General features: G+C 44.4%; 1 long non-coding RNA gene across 1 annotated transcript in view; it reads right to left on the bottom strand.

Annotated features, from left to right (window-relative positions):
• Positions 1-27,033, bottom strand: part of LOC112930128 (uncharacterized) — a 37,564-nt gene that overhangs the window by 9,645 nt on the left and 886 nt on the right. Inside the window, exon 2 of the long non-coding RNA XR_003237056.2 lies at positions 25,644-25,710. This is a non-coding gene — a long non-coding RNA (uncharacterized lncRNA). The remainder of the gene's footprint in view (positions 1-25,643; positions 25,711-27,033) is intronic.

The raw sequence follows: 27,033 nt of genomic DNA, 5'->3' as shown, positions 1-27,033 counted from the left end.
TCAGGCTCCCTGCATGGAGCCTGCTTCTCCCACTGCCTATGTCTCTGCCTCTCTGTTTCTCTCTGTCTCTCTCATGAATGAATAAATAAAATCTTTAAAAAAAAAAAAAGGCTATGGAAGCAACATGATACTCACTTAAGAATACTAAAGCTGGGAATCCTTGGGTAGCTCAGCAGTTTAGCCCCTGCCTTCAGTCCAGGGCGTGATCCTGGAGACTGGAGATCGAGTCCCACATAGGGCTCCCTGCGTGGAGCCTGCTTCTCCCTCTGCCTGTGTCTCTTCCTCTGTGTGTGTGTGTGTGTGTGTGTGTGTGTGTCTCATGAATAAATAAATAAAATCTTATAAAAAAAAGAATACTAAAGCTGAGGATGGTATTTTAACAAGCCTCCATCTCTCACAGACAAATGACAAGATAGGAATACACACTAGTGACTTGTTTCTCAGAACACTATGCTGAGAATTTAGAAGGTATCCTTATTCTCCAAAGACTCATTCAAGAAAAGAGATAAGATACCATCATGAGTCATTTAAATGTTTCAAATGCTAATAGCAAGTGTAGTCACCTAGAGGTGGGGGGAGAAGAGAAAGCTTCTCAAATCTGCCCACCAGCCTTCTCTCCCCAGCTATGCTCTCAGTCAGGGTACCCTCCCCTCCCACCTGATCAGGTGTGCTTACTCACAAGTGTCCCGCCCACCTCAGCTCTGCCCTTGATCTACACCCAGGACAACTTCAAAGGCCTCCTATGGTCTTCATGTGGTCCTTATGGTCCCCTCCAGTCCCTCATGGGACTCCATGACCCCAACAGTTCTATGCAGGCCAAGCTTCTCCTGCATAGACCTGTTCTACCTGTGGCTTTCTCCCCCACCTCTCCCCGCCAGCTCTGCTCCAGGCTTACTGTTCAGATCTTGGCTTACATGTTGTGTCCTCACAGGGTCCTTTCTGGATCTCTCTTTGGAAAATAAGTACTTCTTCATTTCCTTATCAACACATTCTGGTTATTTTCTTTACCATTTTCGTAAGTATGTCTGTGTTTGTGGGGGGGGGGGTGCCTGGGAATGTATGTGTGTGTGGTGTGTTTAAGCCATTTAATTTTTTTTTAAATTTATTCATTCATTCATTAAAGACACACACACACACACACAGAGAGAGAGAGAGAGAGAGAGAGAGATTGAGAGAGAGAGAGGCAGAGACAGGCAGAGAGAGAAGAAGGCTCCATGCAGGGAGCCCGATGCAGGACTCAATTCCCGGACTCCAGGATCACACCCTGGGCTAAAGGCAGGCACTAAACTGCTGAGCCACCCAGGTGTCCCTAAAATTTTATTTTAATGCCAGTATAGCTAACATACAGTGTTAAATTAGTTCCAGGTGTACAATATAGTGATTCAAGAAGTCTAAAAATTCCTCAGTATCACTTGTTATTTTTTTTAAGATTTTATTTATTTATTCATAGACACAGAGAGAGAGAGGCAGAGACACAGGCAGAGGGAGAAGCAGGCTCCATGCAGGGAGCCCGATGTGGGACTCGATCCCAGGTCTCCAGGATCACACCGCAGGCTGCAGGCAGCGCCAAACCGCTGCACCACCAGGGCTCCCCTGCTCTTATTTTTAAAAAAGTAAGGAACTTTAGGTTAGAATATCTCCTCTCTCTTTTTCTCTTCTGTATTCTACCACCTAGCTGAGTGCCAGGAACATACCGAAGACATGTGTATTTGAAGGGAGGAAGAGAGCAGAGAGCAAGGGAAGGAAAGGAGGAGGGGAAGGAGGGGAAGACATCCGAAATTTCCATGAACCCTATTCTTCCGTGCATTACATCCATTCGTTTTCTTCCAACAGAATTACACTTCTGAAGTGGAGACTTAGTGCAAAACGTGGTAGGTCAACTGGGGTGAAGGAGGAAGGAGAAGTACACAGAAAATTGCTCTTGGTCTGCGGTATCAGTACCAAAGATGTTGAACTGTATAGACAAAATAATTTGGCTGTATAGACAAAATGCAGTTTTGCTTGTAAACTGCATTTTATCCAGGTAACTGTCACTTATCCCTTCCCTCTTCCACTGTCTTGCTTTCTGGGAAGGAGTGATCAGAGCTAGGTAATCTCTCTACACATAGTTGCTGCTTCTTCCAGGCGCACCTTTCACCAATGTTTTGTGTCTCCACTGACTATGTAACATGGCTTTAAAATGATTATCAGCCTGAGAGTGAGCGAGAAGTCTTTACCCAAATGTCCTAAGTGCCGCCATGTGATAGTACAATAAAACTATCGTCCTCGTACACTAATGAATTTAACAAAGGTGTTTATTTTAGAGCCTTTGTCTCAATAAAATACATTGAGTTGATTTCTCCCTGCACTCCCATGACATCACATTCACCCTCCTTTGCTCCTATGCTCCAACTACTCATTCCTATTTTCTGGCTCCCTTGCTGGCTCCTTCCACTTACCTATCACGTTAAATGTTGGAGTTTCTCCAGGCTTCTAGATCCTACACACTTCTCAATAAGAACACCACCAGGAATATAACAGCAAACACTGCCTATGAGCCACTCATCTATGAGATTTTCTCAAGCTTTCTCATTTACCTCATGAAAGCTAATAAGATATCATCCTCTACTATTGTCTCTATTCCAGAGGATGGAATTGAGACACAGAGAGATTCAGTAAGTTACCCACCCTGTGTAGTATGGCTGGTCATGGACCAAGCCAGGCAACCAAGTACCACAACCTCAGTTCATAACCATAATTCTTTACCCATGGTTCTCAACCAGAAGCAATTTTGCCCCCTTGGAAATAATTGAAAATATCTGAAGACATACTGGTTATTACAACTGCGGGGGGTAGGGGGTGCTACTGGCATCAGGCATCAGAGGTCAGGGTGCTGTAAGTATCCTACAGTGCACGGAGAAGTCACCCCAACAAAGAATTAGCCAGCCCAGGATGTTAACAGTGCTAAGCTGAAAAACCCTGCTCTACACCTCTTTTGTAACCTTTTACAAGGTGAGCTTGTCTGTACCCCAAAGTCCAACCTGTACACTAAATATACTAGAATTGACATTCTTAGCTCTGACCTCTCCTTTGACTTTTTCAACTTTCCTGCATTTGGATGTACAACTTGATATCTCCATTAGATATCACAAATTTTTTGTATCCAAAGCTGAACTCGTGGGCCTTCCCCCAGTACAAATCCTCCTCCAAGGCTCCCTATCTCCACAAATGGCACCACCATCCAATCATCTACACAAGCCAGAAACCCAGGAGATCCCTTGGCACTGCCTCTTTCTCCCTCTTCTCCAATTCTATCCAACAGAAGTATAATTGATTTTACCTCCCAAGGGCTCCTCTGGAGCCCACCCATTCCTCTCCATTACTACCAATATCACCCTCTTGTTCCCAGTTTCCCTGCAGGCATTTCTAGCTTCTTGGGCAATGACAGTCACCTCCTGAGCTCAGCTTCACCACTCTGCATCAACCAGGGAACCTCTCATATATTATGATCCCTGAGAAGACATCACTTAAGAATTGCTATGCTGATCAAAAAACAAAACAAAACAAAAAAGTTCAAAAGATATTAAATAGTTATTTTATCCAGCTCTAAAAGCATCCTTCTCTGAGCAGATTTCCCAGTTTGGCCATTGTTAATCCATTGGTATCTGAACAGACGGCACATTTAAGACAGAATGGTTAGGACCAAGATGGCAGAGTAGGAGACCCAGGTTCTATCCTCCAACAACGAACAATAATTATTTTTTTTAATTTTTATTTATTTATGATAGTCACAGAGAGAGAGAGAGAGAGAGGCAGAGACATAGGCAGAGGGAGAAGCAGGCTCCATGTACCAGGAGTCCGATGTGGGATTCGATCCCGGGTCTCCAGGATCGCGCCCTGGGCCAAAGGCAGGCGCTAAACCACTGCGCCACCCAGGGATCCCAGCGAACAAATTTCTAAGTGTATCCTGTGCAATTAATTAGACAGACATCCATGTAATGAATGAAAATAGCTCTGGGAAAGCTCAGGAGTCCACTGAAGAAGCTGCTTCAACACAGTAGAGCAAAACCCGTGAGATTCATGGAAATATGTACATGTGTCTTTTTTCTCAATCTTAAACACTATGGCTGGCACATAGTAAGCACTTAGTAAATTAAAAATAAAAAGACCCTGGATATATATTGAGCACTCTGTAAGCACCAGGTTCTACACTAAATGATGGGATCACATTGATGGAAAAGATTGGCCTGGTTCCAAAGACCTTACAGTTACAACCTTTTCTGATCATGAACCAAACATCTTAACTATTCCAACAGGGAAGCTGTTTCACTTGTTTCTGGTAGCCAGTCCCAGAGGCCCTATCCTCCCGAGAACATTGGCTCTGGATCCTTTTCCATTTACCTTAATTCTTTTTTTTTTTTTAAGATTTTATTTATTTATTTGAGAGAGACAGAGAGAGCAGGAACAGGGGGAGGGGCAGAGGGAGAAGCAGACTCCCTGCTGAGCAGGAAGCCCGCAACAATGCTGGCTCTATCCCAGGACCCCAGGATCATGACCTGAGCCAAAAGCAAATGCTTAACCAACTGAACCAACCACCCAAGCGGCCCTTCCTTAATTCTTGCATGAATTTCTCTCATCCACTTTGATGTTTGAAATGAGTATTTTTTATAATCTTCATTTTTTTTTTTGCTTATCCCCTCTAGGACTAAATGCCTGGCCAGAGTCATCATGCAAAATATGAAAAATCAATGCATTGTTGCTCTGAGCGTCCTCAAAGGAGGTTATGTTCCCTCTATTGATTCACTGGACCACATTAAAGCCCTGAATTGAAATACTGACAAATCTTTGTCTATGTTTATGGATTTTTATCAGGCTAAAGAGCTTTCTTGTACATTTTCTGCCATAATACAATTTCTGCAGCCTGCAAGAGCTTCTGGTTTCAGACCACCCAAACTGTTTTATTTGAATCCAATATAAAATGCTCTGGAGAGTAATTGATTTATGGCTTAATGACTTTCCAAACATAGTATGTTCTAGGACAAATTATCTGCAGGGCATAGCATGTTGTGGTTGAGTGTAGAGAAAAGCCATGTTGCCAGAAATAGTGTGATTCTCCCGCTTTTACATATCAACTAAGAGATCCTTGAACCCCTAACACTGGATTAAAAAATGTCTTAAATTTAAGGACACTGCTTGCCTTCAATGCAAAGTAAAAAAATAGAGAATGAAATTAATGCAACATCATGGTAAAACAGGATTAGAAATAAATTGACAACCAGGAGGCCTGGCTTCAATCCCCTAACACTTTCACTCACTACATATACACAGATGTCACTTTTCCCCTTAGCGTCCCAATCTGCGGAATGAAGTAGCTGGACTGCATCAGAGATCACAAACCAGCAGCCAAATGGCAGGATTTGGCTGGCAACCTAATTTCTTTGGGTTGCACAGTATAAAACAAACACAAACCAGCAAGCAAACATTAAAACCCAACATAGCCAAGATTTTTCAACTGAAGAGATTTCCACTCAAATTCCACATCTCCAGGCTCTCCAGAGAAATCAGAAGATGGGGCCACATCCATATGCATTCCTCATGGACATGGCTGTTAGAAGGTGTAATGCTAGCCACTTTCCCTGGCGCCCCAGCAATACAGTTCGCCACCATCTCCTGACTCCTCATATCAATCCCTGGTACTGGAAGAAGTTAGTTTTCATTTATATTCACATGACTCTGTTGTTCTCCTATTGTAGAGAACCATTTCATTTTCCCACTAGTGATGGGGCGGAGGGGAGAGTATGTACAGGAGCAGATAGACAATGAAAGCTGCGTGCTTCAATAAAAGTGGCAAAGAGAACATGTTTTTGTGGAACCAAAGACTATTTCTAAGTGTATCCTGTGCAAACAGGATGCATCCTTGTTGAACTGATGCAACAGGATGATTTCACTCATTGATGCTACATATCTGGAAGGCCAGTGTTAGTGTATACTAGTGTATACTAGTGTTAGTATATAGTGTATAGTGTTAGTGTATCATCTCCCAGATGAGATGATCTCAGGGGTCTCTTCTAGTTCTAGTAACTCTATGAAAAATGTGTGTTCTGCTTTAGAAAAGCCATTTATAAGTGCCTGGGTGGCTCAGTCAGGGAAGCGTCAGACTCTTGATTTCAGCTCAGGTCATGATCCCAGGGTCGTGGGATCAAGCCCCCACATTGGCTCAGCACTGGGAGTCTCGTTAATATTCTCTCTTTCCCTCTCCCTCTGCGCCCCCCCCCGACCCCTCACACACGTGCCTGAGTACTCTCTCTCTCCCTAAAAAATAAAAATAAAAAATAATTCTAAAAAAATAAATGAAACAAGAAAAGGGAAAAGCCATTTATTCACCTTTTAGGGCTCTCTCTTTTTCTTTACGAGTGTAACTCACATACCAAGAAAATGGATGTCTCTGGAGAAGAGGATCTTAACCATATTAAATGGAAAGTATGAATTGACGAAATGAAGCACTGCTTGAGTTCAGAACACATTATGTGGGATGAAGCCATCTGCTTAATAGTCTATCTCCATGAGTAAAAATCACCTATGCTCTTTGGCAGGGGCAGAAATGAAATTGCCAGCATGATGGGTGGCATATTGATAAGTTGTGTATAGAAAGGCAGCTCATTTCTCTATGTCTACCTAAGCATTCATCACCTACAGCCAGAGCCCATGGATCCAGTTAGGTCCTGCAATGCAATGCACTCGAGAGTCTCTGAAACATCCTAGAAAAGTGCAAACTTTTGCGTGCCTATGCACATGAGATGATGGTCCATAGCTTTCACAAGATTCTTGAAAGCCCCATGACTCCTCATCCCCAAAAGTTAAGAACCCTTGACATACGCAGGGTATCAATTAAGCTAACCAACTGCAGATGTGTTCTTGCTGGGGCATAATTACAATGACCGCATTTTCAAAACTAAAAGCTGGGGTGCAGATTTGAGCACACAGCTGGACACCAAGACAGGATATTGAAATGACAATTGTTCCAGGAAACCCAAGTCATTCAGTCACTTTGGAAATAAGGCTGTCAGGATGTGACAGGAGCTGAGGAAATGTGGTGTAATTACTAGGGGGTCCTGTCAAACAAGTTAGAAAAAGCAGTAACTGTGAAGACCACAGAGTTACTGGCAAAATCAGTACTAGACTCTGGATCTTTTAATGACCTTTTTACAATTCCATCCCCTTGCATTAATTTCCAGATCAGACCCTTTTCCTTACCTCCCAGCCTAGACACACACACACACACACACACACACACACACACACACATTGTTCTATTCCCACTGGGAGAAAGCCTAGCAAAATAGCTCCTCTAGTTGTGGCCTGCTGTCTCCTCCTCCTCCTCCTCCTCCTCCACCTCCTCCTCCTCCTCCTCCTCCCTCTTCTTCTTCAAGATTTATTTATTTATTCATTCATTCATTCATGAGACAGAGAGAGAGGCAGAGACACAGGCAGAGGGAGAAGCAAGCCCCATGCAGGGAGCCCGATGGTCCTGGATCCCAGGACCCCGGGATCACACCCTGAGCCTAAGGCAGATGCTCAACTGCTGAGCCACCCAGGCGTCCCTCTGAATCTTCTTCTAGTCCAGGACATATGTCACAGTGATTTACATATCCTATATTTTTTTTCCTTTCTTTTTTTCACCCCTTCCTCCTCCTTTCTCCCCTCCTCCCTCTCTCCTCTCCCTCTTTAGCAGCTGTGATTCCAAAGACTCAAATTTTGATCAGAGAGTCTGTATCAGAGTAACAAACAGGAAAAATGGAAAGGAATGGAAAAACTCCCAGACCCTAAATTCTCATTTGTCAGTCAGCCTACTAAAGTTTCTTCTGCTCCCTCACTTGCGCACTTGCTCTTCAGAGCGTGGTCTCAGAACCAGTGGCAATAGTATCACCTGGGAATTGGCTAGAAATGCCGCATCACAGGCTCTTCCTCAGACTTAGAGAATGGGAATCTGCGCTTAGCACCCCATTCCCAGGGCGGGGGTGGCAGGGGTTGCGGGGGTCGGGGGTGGTGGTGGAGATCTGGATGCACCTTACAGCTGGAAAGACCGCAAGAGAGGCAGGTGCCCGGCCGACGGTTAGAGCGCCCCAGCTGGCCAAGGGCCGTTATTACAGCCATCCTCAAGAAATCAGGAAACCAACCTGCAGTGAGATCTGGTGATATACATAGACCATAGAGGTGTCCCTTATCCCCTCATAAAGAGTCGAGAATGGTCCCTCTTCAAGACTTGAATGCAGCATGATGGAACGGCAAAAGGACCGCTGTTCTAAATGTCCAAAACCTGTCTTCTAACTGTAGCCCTGCCACTTATCCTCAGGTCACTGGAATTCCCTAAGGCTCTGTTTCATCTAATTCAAAATAGAGCAAATATTACCTTTCCTGTCCATGGGGCAGCGTTTCTGCAAATGTCAAATGGGAGGGAGGGCAGGGTCATGGTTGAGAGTGAATCTAGGGCCCTAGATTTAGACAGCCCCAAATACAAAATGTTTGTCCACCACTTCTTAGCTGAGTAGACTTAGGTAAGTAGCTTGGCCTCTCTGTTATAATAGTACCTCTCCCATAGGGTTGTTGGAACATTTTAAAAACCAAAGGCAGGGATCCCTGGGTGGCTCAGCGGTTTGGCACTTGCCTTCAGCCCAGGGTGTGATCCTGGAGATCCAGGATGGAGTCCTGCATCGGGCTCCCTGCATGGAGCCTGCTTCTCCCTCTGCCTGTGTCTCTGCCTCTCTCTCTCACTCTGTCTCTCATGAATAAATACATAAAATTGAAGAAAAAAAGAAACCAAAGGCATGGGATGCCTGGGTGGCTCAGTGGTTGAGCATCTGCCTTTGGCTCAGGGCATAACCCAGTTCCGGGATTGAGTCCTGCATCAGGCTCCCCGCAGGGAGCCTGCTTTTCCCTCTGCCTATGTCTCTGCCTCTCTCTGTGTGTCTCTCATGAATAAATACATAAAATCTTAAAAAAAATAAAAACCAAAGACACTCCATAGGCACATAGTAAGAAACTGGTCAGTGTTATCACCAATGTGAAAACCATTTGGTAAACAGTGATGAGCTCTATGCATGGGTTTCATTCTCAGTAGTAGGCAGGCATGCAAGGTGATCACCCCTAGATGAGAATTAAGAAGTCACCCATGGCTCACCAAGGAATTTCCCAGACCTCTATCCCATGTCCTAAAGTACACATAGAGGCACCAAGACCTTAGTTTGAGAGTAACTCAGGGTTTCTCCGTGATGTATAGGTAGCAAAGCCATGTAGTCACAAGGCTCTTTGTGAAAACCCATGAAATAGTGTTTAATTATAAGCGTTTGCTCATAAATGCTCACAAATGTTAACTGCTGGCATTGCTGTTATTTTTAGTTTCATAGAATATTATCTTGTGATAGATTCTAATAAACCTAGGAGGCAGAGAAGCACCAAAGGGTGAATCAATAGGATTTCCTCAATTTTCCAAACATGGCTTTATGAAACCCATTTTGTGAAAATTAAAACAGACCTCTGTCTCATGAAATTATCGTGTTTTAAAGGTTTTACAGGTAGGATCCCAGTTTATCCTCACAAAAGGCTTACAGGCTAGAAAGGAGTAACATCCCCATTTCACACATGCTGAAACTGAGACCCAAGGAGAGAGAGAGAGATTTGCCTAGGGCCGCGCACCTGGGCACAGCGGAAGCAGACCCTGGTCTGTGAGAGCAAAAGCTGTTGCTTTATCTTTGCATGAGTCTGTCTCACTCTATTGTTTGGCTCCAGCCAAGGTCCAGTTCATTGAATATCTGGGAGAAAAGAGTGTGAGCACCACCGGGGAGATGGGACTGTTGCATAGCAACCCTGCGCTTGAGCGTGGTGAGGGGAGAAAGGCTCCTCAAGGTTTTAAAACACCATCACTAAAAATAGCCCAAGAAATGACAGCTAAACATGAGGTCTCCTCCAAGAAGAAAAACCTATCTTGTAACTGAGTGTCTTGGCTGTGTCGTCCTTGAGAAAAGCACGTGAAATTATGGTAGGCTGAGCATCAGCAGCTTCTCTCCACAAACACACTACTTCATTCCACTCATTCACCTCATAGGTGAAGGGGCTGCCATTTGTATGGTACTCATGAAGTATCTCCATATTTCTTTCCACTCCAAAGCTGGAATTCAATCCAGGTCGAGGCAAGTGCAGCCTAGTTGATTGCAAAACATGGCCTTCGGCTTCCCTGTATTAATCTTCCAGAAATTAATCACCTTGGTTGGAACCACCTTTGGTGCAAATGCTTCTGATGCCTACATTCGTCACTCCAGGAGAAACCATGCCAATTACCGTGGCACCAACTATAAATTTCATGGCTTCTAAAGAATATTAGATATTTAATTAGATCTTTAAAACCCTCTCCACCTAGTACCTTAAGGGTCCCCGGGTCTTCTTCTGAGGCTGATAATTAAAGAAAGAACTCTGTCCTAAATCTGCTAGCTTCCTCTGGGAATCAGAAAATGTCCATCAGGATAATTACTAAGCCTGAATATTGGCCTGACATGAACAGGCACAAGAAGCCACAAAAAAAAAAAAAAAAAAAAAACAAATGTAGCCATTTGCCCACAAAGAACTTCCAAGAATAATGGTCACCCAAGACATTCATCTCCTAATCCCTAGGACCTGTGACTATGTTAAATTACATAGCCAAGGGGAAGGAAATAAGGTTACAGAAGGAATGAAAAGCACTAATCCATTGACTTTAAAATAGAGAGATGAGCCTGAAAAAAATAAAATAATAGTGAGATTAGCCTGGATTATCCAGGTGGGCCCAAGGCAATCACCAGGGCCCTTAAAAATGGAAGAAGGAAGCAGGAGAAGAGAGTCAGGTAAATATCTGACTATAAAAGAAAGACGCAGAGAGATGTAACACTGTTGGCTCTGAGGATGGAAAAGGGGGCCGTGAGCCAAGGAATGAGGGCAGCCTCCACAAGATGGAAAGAGCAAGGAGACTGCTCTTTCCTAGAGCATCCAGAGCCTCTGGAGCATACCAACACCTTGACTCTGGCCCAGTGAGACTCCTTTCATACCCTTTGACCCCCAGAACTGTAAGTTGATAAATTTGCACTGTTTTAAGCCAGTTTGTGGCACTTTGTTATAGCAGCCATAACACCCTAATACAAGCTTCATCAACAGCTCAGAGCTCAGTACTAGGAACATAAGAATGAGGGAGACAGCCACTGCCATTACCCTCTTGCAGTTTCTACTCTGGTGGTGGAGACAAGAGGGAAAAAAACAAAGAACCACAGACTGCAAGATGCACCATAAAGAAAAACCAAAGAGGAGTTGACAAAGAGACTAGCAGAATGGGAATGGGGGAATTTAGATGGGAACAATGGAAGGTATCTCGACACAACATCTCAGCCTAAAGAAAGTGAAGGGGTTGAAGGGGAAAGAATGCCAGGTGAGGAAGATAGCACATGCAAAGTCCCTGGGGTGGAAAAGAGCCTGGCACACCCCAGGCACTGCTGGAAAGCCAAAGTGGGTGAAGCACAGTAGGCCAGAGAAGAGGACGTGTGAGATGGCAGTGACCAGTAAAGAAAAGGCTGGTCATGCTGGGCCTCTCAGGGCTCTGTGCCAGTTTGGATTATCTGCCAAGAGTCCTGGGTTTGAAGGACCTTAAGTAGAAAACTGGTGCAATGCTGTTCAAATTTAAGAAAATCCCTTCTGTTGCGTGCAAAGGAATGGATTGAAATGGGGGACCACGGAGACACGAGGTCTCGGCTACTGTCCACATGGGGTATTGAACGTGGCTTACGCATGGGTCTAACTATGGAGATGGGGACAAGGTTCAAGACATATTTTGCAAACAGCACTTCTAGACTAGCCGAGGGGCTGTCGGTGAGAAGTAAAGGTGAGGAAAGTATAGCACCGCTCTTTGTGTTCATTTTGTTACCACTGCTACTATTTTCTTAAGCAAGAAGGAGACAAGAGGCAGGATGCCATTTTTATCTTAAACACTAGTCAGCTCTTGTTCGTACAGCTCTTCATTTAGCAAGTGTTTACTGAGCACTGACTACAAACCAGATGCTATTTTAGGCAACTGGAAATATTACAGTAAACTCAATATACACCCTGTCCCAGGGTGCTTAAATTCTAGTGAGTTGGGCAGATAATGAGCAAATCAGTGTAAGCACGTATAATGAAATCTCAGGTAGTCATAGACAATGAAGAAAATAATACAGCGGGGCATTCCTACTTCAGGGGGGATGGGAATCCTGGCTAACTCATGGAAATTACGAGTTCATTAGCTAGCCTAACCAGGAAATAGGAAATAAAGATGTTGATTGTGTAGTTAAGATAATTAGTAATAACTGCAAACAGGAGTTGTCATGAGCCCTAAGGCAGCTACATCTTTTTCTGTCAAATGATATTCTGAGGTGAAACTTGGATTGGGCCGTGGAGAATGCTTTTATTTCTGACAGAAGGAAGAGAGTAGACAGGAAGAAGGGGAAGAATGAAAAGGTGGAGTGACAGGGAGGGGGAGGCATGGGGAGGTCACTGCCAGCCCTCAGTGGGCACCAGATTTGTCCAACCTAATCGTTGATCAGTGGACCACAGCATGCTTGCCTGATGACACACGGGTACCCTTTTTCCTTGGTTTCCACAAGAAGGGGGAATAAGTGCCCCGACTGTATGATTTGTGTAGAATACTGAAATTCAGAATTCCCCCACAAAATAAAATTGCCTTTGTATTCAGACATTACTGGAGTTTGTCAGGACAGGAAAAGCATTGCTCCCCAAATCAGAGGGGCCCCAGCCACAAAAAGAAACATAGTCAGGCGAGTAAACTCTTTTGGAATTTTTCTGTGCTGAAAATAGAAGCCTAGGACACCTGGGAGGCTCAGTGGTTGAGCATCGGCCTTCAGCTCAGGTCGTGATCCTGGGGTCTGGGGAACGAGCCCCACACGGGGCTCCCTGCAGGGAGCCTGCTTCTCCCTCTGCCTATGTCTCTGCCTCTCTGGCTGTGGGTCTCATGAATGAATAAATTAAAAAATCCTTGAAAAAAAAAAAGAAATTATACTAATGTTATTCCCAGATTATTTTTAAATTTAGAGAAGTCAATAAATAAATTAATTAATTTAGAGAAGCCCACTTGACATATCAAAGAAGAATCCAGAAATGGGTAATATTTCTTCTTGAATCACTAAGTCTAAACTATAACTTTATTAATATGGGGATGCCTGGGTGGCTCAGTGGTTAAGCATCTGCCTTCAGCTCAGGGTGTGATCCTGGAGACCCAGAATCGAGTCCCACGTCGGGCTCCCTGCATGGAGCCTGCTTCTCCCTCTGCCTGTGTCTCTGCCTCTCTTTCTTTCTCTCTGTGTCTCTCATGAATAAACAAAATCTTTAAAAATATATATATAACTTTATTAATATGAGGAAAGAATATTTTCTAGTTCCAGGATAGCACGAAATACTATTCTCCTCTAGACGAACCACCTTTGCCTAGAGTCAGAGACTCAAACACAATAGGAAAAAAAATGTGAACACACCTTAAGGCTTCCTCCCATTTCCCCAGAAATCTAGTGTGAAAGAGAAGAGGGAGTCTCAGCAGAAAGGGGAAGCACAAGTTACAATTTCTCAGCACTCAGACAGAACCACTCATGCCACGGGTGGAGGGGAACTCAGCATGGACTCCCACGGCCAGAGGGATCCAGCAAATCACCCCCTCCTCGTCCTAATGAAGCAGGATGGGTTTTATACATGCACAATCCATGCACACTTCCTCACAGACGGGTAGAGAGGAAATTCTGTGTTTCAAGAAATATGGGAAAGAGTGTTTGCAGAAGTGAAAATGATTCCTATTTTTCCCAAGTTTGAGATGTAGGTAACGAAAGGTATCTCACTCTCCTTTTCTCTCACTTGTCCTGATGTGTGTCTCATGGTACATGGCCAGGGTTGTCCCACTTCTCAGTCTGGAGGACAAGACAGGGAATGGTGCAGACTTAGGTGAACTTCAAGGGGCAGCCACCGCCCATCATCATGTTGCGAACTCAAAATGTAGCATGCAACAGAATCCCCTGAGAATCTTTTTTTTTTTTTTTTTATGATAGTCACAGAGAGAGAGAGAGAGAGAGAGAGAGAGAGAGAGAGAGGCAGAGACACAGGCAGAAGGAGAAGCAGGCTCCATGCACCGGGAGCCCGACGTGGGATTCGATCCCGGGTCTCCAGGATCGCGCCCTGGGCCAAAGGCAGGCGCCAAACCGCTGCGCCACCCAGGGATCCCTCCCCTGAGAATCTTTATAAAAATGAGATTCCTGAACCAGAAAGCCAAGGATTCCAGTCATGGGGTCCAGAACAAGGTTCTGGAGTCTGCACTGAAAAATCACCTTGTGCCAGCACTAACCCAGAAAAACACACTGTGTGCTACAATTGCAAGCTGCATATGTAATTATATTTTCTAGTAGCTACACTTTTAAAAGGCAAAAAGAAAAAGAAGAAATTCATTTTAAAAACATATTTTATTTTGGAGTGCCTGGGTGGGCTCAGTCAGTTAAGTGTCAGCTGAACAGGGAGTCTGCATAAGATTCTCTCTCTGCCCCTCCCTCTTGCTCACTCACACTCTCTCTCTCTTTAGAATAAGCAAATAAATCTTTAAAAAAGTACTTCGTTTCATGTCATACCTATCATTTCAATTTTTTAAAAGATCTTATTTATTTATTTGACAGAGAGAGAGAGAACAAGCATGGGGAGAGGCAGGCAGAGGGAGAGGGAGAAGTAGCATTCCCACTGAGCGGGGATCCCAGGACCCTGAGATCATGACCTAAGCTGACAACAGATGCTTAATTGACTGAGCCACCCTGGCACCCCTATAGCTGTCATTTCAACGTGTAGTCCTTATTAACAAAATGCTTGATTTTTTTCCAAGTCTTCAAGATTTGGTGTGCAGTTTATACTCTCAGCACACCTCAGTTCATAGTAGCCACATACCAAGTGCTCAACTGTCATTATTGCAAGAGATCTATCATTCTCAATCAGCTTTGCAAAAATCATACTTGCATCGATTCCCATTGCTGAAATAAAAGCTTCCTGGCTTCGTTTGTTCAACTTGCTACAACAAAATACCACAGACCAGGTGGCTTATCTACAATAGAAGGTTATTTCTCACAGTTCTGGAGGCTGGAAGCCAGAGATCAGGGTGGGTGGTCAGTGTGGTTGGGTGAGGACTTCTCTGCAGACTTTTCATTGCCCTCCAATGGTAGAGGAGGGAGCTCTGTGGGGTCTCTTGTATAAGGGCATTAATCCTATTCATGAGAGCTCCTCTCGTATGACCTAATCACTTCCCCCCAAAGACTTTATCTCCTAATACCAGCACATCAAATTTTGGAATGTCAACATATAAATGTTAGGAGGACACAGACATTCACACCATAGCTGTGCTCAAGTCCAGAGAATATATTTGGCCACTATCATTTGTTCCAAACCCCCCCCCCCACACACACACACACTTGGAATAGCAGACTAAATTCCCAAATCCAGCTCTGCCTATTAACTCTATGACCTTGGTTGGACAAGTGACCACTTCATCCAACAAGATCCCAATATCCTCATCTATATGTAAATTTCTTGAACAGGAAGATCTCTGGAGATGCCTTTCTAAAACTCAATAATGCTAACAAATGGATTGTCTGCCCTTTAGTTCCAGAAAAAGAGCATTTTTCTTTTATTCCTGTCTTTGTTTTGTGATTTGTCTCCGGTAGTAAGAGGCGAGGCATGGAGGACTCATCTAGTCTTCAGAAAGCTTGGGTGGCACCAGTTCTGTGAGGCTGAGAGTAAATTACCGACTAGCCTATGAGATGGTCACACCTGGGAGAGTCTCTCCGCAAAAATGCTGCTCTTAACTTATGCTCACCTATGAGGAAGCTGAGGATTTAATTTAAGCTCCTGGTGTTAATTAGAACAAGTGAGACAATGCTGATAGCACAAATGACCCCCGAGTCTCAGTTGCTTAAAACCAAAGTTTCTTTTTCCCTCACACAGATGGCACATCCAATGTGGGTCAATACTATTATGGGTTGAATTTTGTTTCCCCCAAATTCATATATTGAAGTCCTAACCCACACTACCTCAGAATGTGATCTTATTTGGAAGTAAGGTCAGTGTAGCTATAATTAATTAAGATGAGGTCAACTGGAGTAGGTCAAGTCCCTAGTCTGATATGACTGGTGTTTTCATGGTAAGAAGAAGTTTAGAGACAGACATGCACACAGGGAGAGAGCCAAGTGAAGATAAAGGCAGATATTGCAGAGATGTTTCTAGAAACCAGGAAATACCAAGGATTGCCAGCAAACCACCAGAAGCTATGGAGAGGCTGGAACAGATCCTCCCTCTCCCTGTCCCTTAGAAGGAACCAACCCTGATGACACCTTGATCTCGGACTGTTGGCTCTGAATGAGTTCTGGGATGGATGAGTATCAGTCATGATGAGTGAATAATGGGCGAGAACAAGTGTATGTACACTATGCACTCGCCCCTCAGGTTCCAGGGGGAGCAGACACAGATGTTGGGGCAATGCCTATCTCACCATCAGCATAGAAAAGAGGTCAGAACCCCTGATGTTAGGCCTCGATTCCAAATAACATGTGACAATCCTTCCCCAGATATGTACATCCCTTGATGGTTTTTGAACCGTTCCTACTTGTGTTCTCTCTTTCTGTAATTCTCAACACTCAGAAGGCAGGCATCTTCGAGAAAGGGAAAGGAAAGTTTCACAGAGGGTAAGTGACTTTCCTAAAGTCACGCGGTGTTAGTGGCTTTCAAAAACCAGGATCAAAACCCATTTTTCTCAGGTTTCTCTTGTCATACCCCCTGGTGCAGAGGCTCAGCTCTCATGACTCACTGGCAAACCCCATAGTCTCTGTTCTAGAAAGAAGTTTGAAACAGGAAAAGGAAACACCGTGCCCAGCAGCCATCAGTAAGATACGCTCCAGGAGCCAGCATGTAGGAAGGCCTTATGCAAGGACTTGGTCACCATTATTTCTCTTGACGTTCAGGAATCATCCGGGTAGGGCAGGTTCTGTAGGATGCATGGGTTAAGGCACTTTTGTTCTGACACGTGTGAAGGAAACCAGAGGCACACTGCTCCACAATGTAACAAGTAGGCCAGTGTAGAAACATGCGTGCAAGCTCCAAGCTTCTAGGTGTTCAGGTGACATAACCAGATAGCATCTCCATCCCGAAACTTCGGCTTGAGAAGCTTCTCAAACATGCAGCATGAGAAAGATGATTAAGGCATTTCTTTTAAGATGACTTTTTAATTGCAAAATACTAATATCCCAGCATCTCTGCCTCCCTGAGCGGAGGGAAATATTTAGAAAGTGTTTGTGTGTCCTAAGAGAAAGGCTGGTACATAATCGCAAATTACTACCACTTCTGCAGGTCAGGCTGCCGAGATGATCTCCCGGCAGGCTGGCAATCAGAAATCTGCTTCTAATCTGGTGGTTTTTCACAGCTGGTAACCTTTTCCTTTATTCCTGGATAGAATGGAAAATTAGCATTGTATGCTGACTCCTTTCGCTTTCACGGACCATTTATCATATCAAAGCCCATTTGTCTGTGTACCAGCCTAACCAAATTAGGTAAACAGAGTTCCAGGAGGAACCAACAGCTGTTAGTGAGACAAGTAATCACAAAACACAAAGCCCCCTGACAGCAGCTGCCACCTAAACACAGTTTTCAAAAATACGGCAGCTAAGAGGCAGTTTAAGGAGAGCATCTTCGGGGGACTATTTACAGTGCTTAGGTTGAAGTGGAGGCTTGGATTCCCAATTCCTTGATCTGGCCGGAAAGCCCTGCGGACCTGGCCATGCCCACCTTCCTGAGCCTTTCCCTGCCTGCAGGGGCCAGACCCAAGGCTGAATGTACTCCATGCACTGCCCCACTGCATCCTGGCAATGCACCCAGGCAGATCTAACGGTTACTGCCATGCTTCTCGAGGACTCTCTGCAATTCAGAGAGGTTGAGTGATCTGCCTAGGGTCACACAGCTAGAAAGGGGAAGAGCTGCTTGAATCAAGACACTCTCCGCTCTTATGTGTCATTTAGTCATGGGCCACACACACTGTGCATGAGTCTGGGGATTGTTAAACAAAATATTCCAACATTTTCCTGAGATCGAGCCTGTGCTGGGCCCTGGGCTTGGCACAGAGTCTGCTTGAGATTCCCTGCCCGTTCCGCTTGTGCTCTCTCTGAAATAAATAAACAGGGACACCTGGGTGGCTCAGCAGTTGAGTGTCTGCCTTTGGTTCAGGTCGTGATCCCAGGGTCCTGGGATCGAGTCCCACATAGGGCTCCCCACAGGGAGTCTGCTTCTCCCTCTGCCTATGTCTCTGCCCCCCTCTCTCTCTGTGTGTCTCTCATGAATAAATAAATAAACTCTTTAATAAAATGAATAAATAAATCTTAAAAAACAAACCCATTCTGACCCTCCCTTTGGTTTTCTTTTCTTTCATCAGTATGTGACCAGGTGGTAGAAGGTAGAGGTGGTGGCAGCAGAGGGCGGAAGTGATGAGACGAGTTGCAGAAGCCTGTGTGGGTAGGTTTTAGGACCTGCCAATAATCCGTTCCCCCCTGGGAGAGGTTACCAGCCCAGAGCTGGGTTTTGGTCTCAGGTCTGTATCCCTTAGTTTCTGGCACTTTCTCCCTGGCTGTCTGGTCCGGGGTGCGTCTTCTATCTAACCCTGATGTACCATTGGGATTTGGACAGCGCCCTGACAGGGCTGGCTCTGATAGAGTTAGCTCCAAGAGAAAGGGGGCTGGGGAGACAGTGTCCTGCTTGATTATACTGGATCCTTCTCAGCCCTGCATATTGTTATACAGGGGGACACAGGTCCTCACCAGCAGTGAGAAGAGCCTATTGTCTGTGGACATACGAGGAAGATGTAAACTGGAAACATTTAACAGGATGTAGACACAGGACAAAAAAGAGAGGAGCCTTCTTTTCTTCCCTTGGCTACCTGGGAGGTCGCAGATAAACCTGAATGCAATGAACATCTTGCCACCTTGCCCTCCGCTTCTGGTACAATTTCCTACTCTTTCCCACTTACACAATCTGTGTCTCCGGTCTTCTTTAGTTTTAATATCAGGCAAATCATCTTAAACCAGTTTCTAATAGGCAAGGTATACATTACAAATAAAAGACGTCTCAGGGCATATACTTACACACACACACACACATATATTAAGTAGTAGTCAAATAGACACAAAAATACAGAGAAAGTATAAAACCCATGCTCAATAAGGAGAAGTCATACATGGATATTGCCATTGGAGTGAAATGGTTTTTATGCAAATCCTAACTCCATCTGTATCTGTTCTATGCTACTCACCTGTTTATCTGCTCTCTCAGAATGTTCACAGGCAAAGAAAGGGAAAGAAGTTCCACTTTGGAGCGTGGTTATAAGGATTAATTAAACCTATCCATGTAAAGCAAGGAACACACTTCCCTACAACACCTCATACATGGGCCCCCAAGCATAAAGGGCTGTCACTGATGACGATTTCTGATATAGAAAGAGTATAAAACTCACATTGTCACGGTGCCGGAAAAGGAAAACAAGTAATCCCAGGGCTGCCACGGTGACGGAAGATGCTATCAGAAACACATTTTACCTCTACTAAGCTGGCATACATTTTAATCTCAATACAAGGTCAGAGTTGGACTCATGTTGTAGCAACTGTAAACATCTCATTTCCCATGAGGCTATACAAATGAGCCTACTTAGCTGCCCAGTACCTACCTGGGGGAAAAAAATGTTACTTTTAACTATGAAGAGACAAAAAACATTAATAGAAACATGCTCTGCTTTTTATCCCTGCCTCTAGAGCACATCTGTATTCTGAATGACAACACAGAAAGGAAATACGGTCCGACAGCAGATGCTTTTTCCCAGAAAGATGACTCACCTCCTCTGTGAGTGTCCTGCTGAGACTTGTTTATAAGGATGGTGTCCTCTGGGAACCTCTGGTTGTGCATGTTTTATGCTATGCATTTTGCTTCCGTGTACACAGAGTGAGGCAAGTTCACTAGGAATGTACAATCTTGTAAAAATTTATAAAAGCAAATTCCATGCATACATCATGTATTATATATAGCAAGGGGTATATTGTGCGCTGCTAACCTAGCCGGAATGCTAGAAGATGCGAGTGGCCCACTGCCCACACTGCCTCTTCCCCAGTAGAGAACCCAGCACTCTCTGGAGACAGAAGGGTGCCCCCCACATCTCACCCCTCTTAGGAGTTGCTCCTATACAGCAAGCCAGTCCTCTCTCTCTCTCTCTCTCTCTCTCTCGCTCTCTCCTCCCCTCTCTCCCTCTCTTTCTCTCCTCACCAGCTGGCCTCCATTTATCTTTGTAGGCTTTCCCCCACTACTGGCTTCCTGCCCTTCCTTCAAGCATCCTCCAAGCTTCTCCTTCCTCCTAGAGTGACTAACCCCCTCACCGAAGCCCATCAAAATCATCCCTGTCCTTCAAAGCCCAGTTGAAACATTTTCTTCATTTCCACGTTTAGCAAAAAAAAAAAAACAAAAACAAAAAAAAACAGGTATTGAAATCTGGATGCTGCAGTTACAGTAATAGGGGAAAAGATGCACTCTTCCCGTCTCCTGGATCTGAGATTTTAGTGAGGAGAGGCAGGAAATTACGGAAAAATAAACACGTATGGTATCATTCAGCGATGAGTGCTTTGAAGAGAAATAAAGTGGGTTAAGGGAAAAATGAATGGCAGCATTATAGGGGCTATTTTGGGCAGCAGATCATGCTCCCCCATGAAGGTTTCCTTTATCCCCAGGAGGAAACAGTGCCTCCTGCCCCTAAACCCTACTCATCGCTCTAATTCGACACCGCCCAAAGTGCCTTCAACAAAACACTAGTTCAGATCAATGCTAGTGGGTATTATGGGAGTAAAAAGAACTCCATGGCCAAATACATCAAGAAAAGCTGCCATAAACAAAATAAAGGAGACTTCTTTACAGCTTTACTTCTTGGAAACTTTGCCATGTTAATATAGATCATAAATCTGCAAGAGGAGGCATCAAATGCAGCTTTTCCCAAATGTATTTGACCACAGTCTGTCCCACAGAGCACTTCACAGGCCTGCATTTGCTTGGATCCCACTTTGGGAAACACAAAATTTCCCTTTCTAGAATATCAACACTTCGACAAGTGTGAGCATGACTTTTGATCATTGTGTTCAACACATGATAACACAGCTCATGCCATGTAGTAGGCATGAGCAAATAAGCACTTTCGTTGCTAACAGCTTATTGTCTTGGGTAAATCTAGAGGCCTGATACAAATCCTCACTGATGTGATAGGAGGGAGGACAAGAGTAGGTGTCTGCCAGAGGGAATGTGAGCTCACATTTTTTGTTGCTGTTGTAAAAGAAGGGAATTAATAAGGATGAGTGCTTCTAGGTTCCATCTCCCAAAAATACCCTGGGAAGAAACCTGCAAGAATTTTCTCCAAAGCACATGTTTAACTAGAAGTTAGGTCCTCGAGCTGATATTTCCAAAAAGGTTGCAAGATGGTTGGAAACTCAGAAACTACAACCATCAGACTGTGCTAATATGGTGACCACTAGACACCTGTGGCTATTTAAATTACCTGAAAATAAATAAAATTTAAAATGTTTAGTTCTTCAGGCACACCAAGTAATCAAGTGCACACCTGGTTGGTGGCCACTGCATTAGAGAACATAGAGATTCTTTCCCTCATTACAGAAAGTTTACATACAGCACTGCTAGAAGCATAACCCTCCACCACCAGATCCTTGAAATTGCTCCAGAACAGCCTGTGTCCTTTTCTGGCTTCCACTGAAGACCTCAAGCAATGACCAGTACCCTTCTTCCCTGACAACACTATTATGCAGCCATTTTAAGACAACATCTGGGTGGCTCAGTTAGTTAAATGGCCTTTGGCTCAGGCCATGATCCCAGGGTCATGATCCCTGCATTGGGGTGTGGGGTGGTCCCTGCTCAGCAGGGAATCTGCTTCTCCCTCTCCCATTTCCCCAACCCCACTGTGCTGTCTCTCTCACTCTATCTCAAATAAATAAAGTCTTAAAAAAAAAAAGAAAAGGACACCAGCCATGGGACAAACATGAAACCAGAGGCTAGCAGCAAATTGGTAGCATCTTCTCAAAAGACTTGTCCATCTGTCTCTCTGCCCACCGCAGTGTTTATTATGCCAGTTATATCAGGAGAGGTTGCATGCAGAGTGTCACTCCTACGGGCAGAGCACAGGTAGCATGGTTTCTGCTGAAGTGTCAAGAATGGGTTGAATAAGGCATCAAGATAGGTGAGTGGTAGAGTCTGGATTTGGGGAGGGATATGAGTTTCTGCCTCCCCCACCCACCTGTAAAGGCAAGAGAATTTAACCAGGGTTGCATTGTGAGTTCTGGGTGGCCCAGGCCAAGGTGAGGACACAGGGTGAATTCCCTGTGGAGTAGAGGCTGTCTTCTTCTGCAGACACTGAGCTTCCTACATGCACTGGAAAGATCTTAAACCAATTTCACAACTAATTCACAAGCTAATTGGGACCAGACGGCTCCTCATTGTGGGGCACAGTCACGCCATTACATGCATCCTAGGCCGAGCGTTCATTTAGATTACAGATTTCCCAGCACACTTGTTACTGGTAATTAAACCTACTTGATGGTTCCATTACACAAAGAAACATGACAGTAAAGGAATCAAACATAACTAATCTTTATCTCATTTCTAGAGGGGCACAGAAATGAGAACCAACAATGATATAAAATAGACGAATTATGCACGCCCATCAGTTTTGTGTTTTTTGCCAGCCTGGCTCACGGAAACACAGAGATTTTAAGACATCTTAATATGCAAGCATATATCTGTTTTATTGTTTCACAATGAAAATTAAACGTGGATGAAAACACCATGAATTACTTTGAAAAATCACATTTGCAGTGCCTGGAAATAAATCCTCAGCAATTTATGTTTTTGTAATCTAGGACAGTTCTAAAAGCATTTCCCTGTAATCCCTACCTAACCTTTAATTCCTAGCCTACACCTGCTGCCAGAAATCCAGGGCTGCCTCAGGTCACTGACTTTTTGGCTCAGGTGCCTACCCAGACTTCTGGGCCAGGCTGATTTCCACTATTTTGTTTTATTTTGTTATTTATTTTATTTTATTTTATTTTTTTCAGATTTAAATTCCACTTCTCCCCCTTTCAAAGCATATACTTATATCACAATTACCCAAAGGTTATGACACAAATGCAGATGCTTGGGCCCTGAGTCAGTATCCCTGAGGCCTCAGCTCAAGAACATACATGTTTAATCAGCCCCAGGAGATTCTTGTGCAAACTAAAGCTACTCACTACCATATTTGACACCAAACCCTCAAGAGCAAAGACCAACTGCTATGTATCTCTGTATCTCTAACATCCAACTCCATGCCTAGCCAAGAATGGGCACTTGACCAGGGAATGTACTGAACCAAACTCATAAACTCTTTTTTTTTCAATGGGTCTTAAAAAGAAAAATAGAAAAAAAAAAAAAAAGGCAAGGACTGCATCATGTAGGAATCTCTTTATAGCCAATTCACCTCAACGCTTGCTCAGAAATGCATGATCCTTGGCGAGTTTTACCCTGAGAGAAGGACCTGTGGGGTGGGATTTGGGGACACTGAGGTGTCCATACAGCATCCTTGCCCCCAGAGGACTTTGATGCCGAGGACCCCTGACCCATAGAGAAATTCGTCTTTAAACCTAGTCCTTGGGACACCTGGGTGGCTCAGTGGTTGAGCGTCTGCCTTTAGCTCGGGTCATGATCTTGGGGTCCTGGGATCGAGTCCCATGTCGGAGTTCCCACAGGGAACCTGCTTCTCCTTCTGCCTATGCCTCTGCCTCTCTTTGTGGGTCTCTCATGAATAAAGAAATAAAATCTTAAGAATAAATAAATAAATAAACCTAGTCCTCAAAGAACTCCCTCTCCTTAAAAGAGGGGAAGGCTATGGCTCCTTAACCTCATCTGATTTGGGGGTGAGGGAGAGTTGATGGAGGATGGGGCTGTGAGCTTGCAGGGTGAGAGGGGGAAGCATGCGTCTGCTTGGCAAATGCTCCACCCAGCAGTGGTAGCCAGTACACTCTGATGTGTCTATGAGACTTAATCTAAAGCCCTCTCCTGGGGATCCCTGGGTGGCTCAGTGGTTTAGCACCTGCCTTTGGCCCAGAGTGCGATCCTGGTCCTGCATCAGGCTCCCAGCATGGAGCCTGCTTCCCCCTCCTCCTGTGTCTCTGCCTCTCTCTCTATCATGAATAAATAAATAAAATCTTCTTAAAAAAAATAAAAAAATAAAGCCCTCCCCTATGACTTCCCTCCAAGAGTTTAGAGATCCTCCTGCAAACTGAGGGAGTGGAGGAAACTTGGATTTCCTAGGAAAATAATGCCCAGTGCTATGTGTTCCCTAGTGTCTCACCTGCTCTCCGCAGCCTATCTAGGCCCCAGGGCCTATGCCAAGAGAGAAGTCATCATTTGCTGCTGGTTCTCGCTCCCCAGAGCAGTTAGCCCTTTCTCCACAATTAAAGCACTAATCTGGCATTAAGGCTAATTGTTTGTTATAGGTCTTTTCCCCAGATGTTCTTTGTTCCTGAAGGCTGACTGGTATTTTCTTATCTCTGTACCACCCCAGTTGGCCATGAGGTGCTGCTCAAATAAAGTTTCCAGGTGAGTAGACTTCAGATAAGGCCCCTCCTGCCCCCTGGGATGTGCTTCTTTAACGAAACTGCACCAGTGAGGTGTTAGCTTTGCAGGCTGGCCTGAACCTTGTCACAGCTTTGCTTCTCTTTAACATGTTTTCCAGAATTATGTTACTACCAACAAGTCTGTGTGCAAAAACTACAGAGACAAGTCACTTCCCCTAAAAGACATTGCCAGTTTAACCTTGAAGCCTGTTTTGTTTCACAGGTGCAGATATATGCACACACCTCATACATATATAATCTTATTATGATACATTTCACCTTGTGATGCTCTCTGTGCTATGGCTTCCAGCCTTACAAAAGCCATAAGAACTGAGTTTTTTACAACAGTATTTCTGATCTTGAAAGAAGATGCTGTGCATATAGCCTTGGTGCACCTCGGGATGCCGTGTTATACATTAAAGCAACCCAAACTCCTGTTACCTTCTGACTTTCTGATGTTGGAAGTATGTGAATTTTTCTGAAGGTTTAAAGCATCTTTTTCTGCTCCTAGGGCCCAGACTTTTGGAAGAGCCCTCTGATCACCTCCGGTGTCTCCCCACTTTCATTCCATTCCCATCTTGCTTCCACAGAGATCTTCTTGGAAACCCTGACCTGTTATTCCTCTCCCTTTAGGAAGAAGTTCAACTTCCATTTTGCTTTGGCTTCCAAACCTTTTTATGTCTTCCCAGAGCTACACTCTGCAAAATGTCCCTTTTCGCTCCAACTGTGCTATACTGCCTCTCCGTCTGAACAAGACTCTTCACCCAAGCTTGGCTTCTGCTGTTCCCTCTGCCCAGAATGTCGACTTCCCACCTTGGCCTTTTGAAATCCCACGTATCTCTCAAATGCCACTAGAGTGCCAGAGCTGTAGCTCAGTGGATGAGATCAAAACTTGGCTCTTCCATTTACCTTCTGTGTGACCATGAGCAAGGCACTCCAGCGTGCTCATCTTCACAATGATCCAATCAAAAGATATCTAAAAGAAGAGCAAATAAAATCCTCAATGATTTTTCAGCCTTCAACTTAATCCTCTGAATCACTCTCCTATCTATTTTCATATAGAGCTGAGAACACACTGTGCATTATGAGAGCTGAGGATCATGTTTATTATCACCCCCAATAGACCAGGAACCCTTAGACATCAAGGGGCCCCATCTTAGACATGGCTAGTACGCAGTTGCTACACAATGGATATTGGATGAGGGGCTTGATTTATCTCCTATTCATCATCAGACTCACATAATTCAAAGGTCAGTTGCCTCTGAGAAGTGATGTCAAAATAAATGAACACAGAGGTCAGAACCAGCTAATCTTCAACCCTAGTGGTGTGACATAACACAAGACACGTAGTTATTTCCTAATCTGGAAAGTGAGGATAGTAATAGCTCTAGAGAAATAACTCTACTTTGTGCAGTTGCTCAAATTAAGTTTGCTAATGTAGGTGAAAGTGCCATGAACGTTGTTATTTGGATGTCATCAAGCTTTTAGTTTGGGTTCTCCCAGCCTTGCCAAGGACTGGCCAGGTGAACATCTGAGACCTGAGTAGTTTTAAAGGTCTTAGGAACCGTAGCTCAGCTGTCCCATGATTGAGCGCCACAGTGTGACTTTCATGGAGATCAGGCAACTAGGTTTTTATGGACCCCTTCCTCCATAAAATAATAAAATAATTCTATTTTATGACTGTATTCATATAAAGAAGGGTATAACTCAGGCTGGATTCATTATTTCATGTTGCCTATTATTATATTCATTTTCTTCTTCTGATTTTAAAGATTATTTATTCATTTGAGAGAGAGAGCACCAGGGGGGAGGTAGGGGCAGGGGAGAGGGAGAAGCAGACTCCTCGCTGAGCAGGGAGCCCCATGCCACAGATCCCAGGACCCTGGGATTATGACCTTAGTCTGAGTTGAAGGCAGATGCTTAACTGACTAAGCCACACAGGTGCCCCTCTTCTTTTTATTTTTTTTTAAATTTTTTAAAAGATTTTTATTTATTCATGAGAGACACAGAGAGAGAGAGGCAGAGACACACAGAGAGAGGCAGAGACATGGGCAGAGGGAGAAGCAGGCTCTATGCAGGGAGCCTGATGTGGGACTCGATCCCAGTACTCCGGGATCACGACCTGAGCCAAAGGCAGACGCTCAACCACAGAGCACCCAGGGGTTCCTTCTTTTGATTTTTAAAAGAATATAAGTTGGAACATTTTTGTGAAGCCCCAAGTTACTGTGGACCCCAGGCATTGTACCTCCTCCTGAGCCTGTGCCCCATGGAGAAGTCAACCTGGCTTTCAGTCTTTGAA

The sequence above is a fragment of the Vulpes vulpes genome, chromosome 12 (genome assembly GCF_048418805.1).
Source record: "Vulpes vulpes isolate BD-2025 chromosome 12, VulVul3, whole genome shotgun sequence".
Classification (NCBI taxonomy): Eukaryota; Metazoa; Chordata; class Mammalia; order Carnivora; family Canidae; genus Vulpes; species Vulpes vulpes.
The sequence above is the reverse complement of the archived record's forward strand: the minus strand, read 5'-3'. Positions and strand labels throughout refer to the sequence as shown.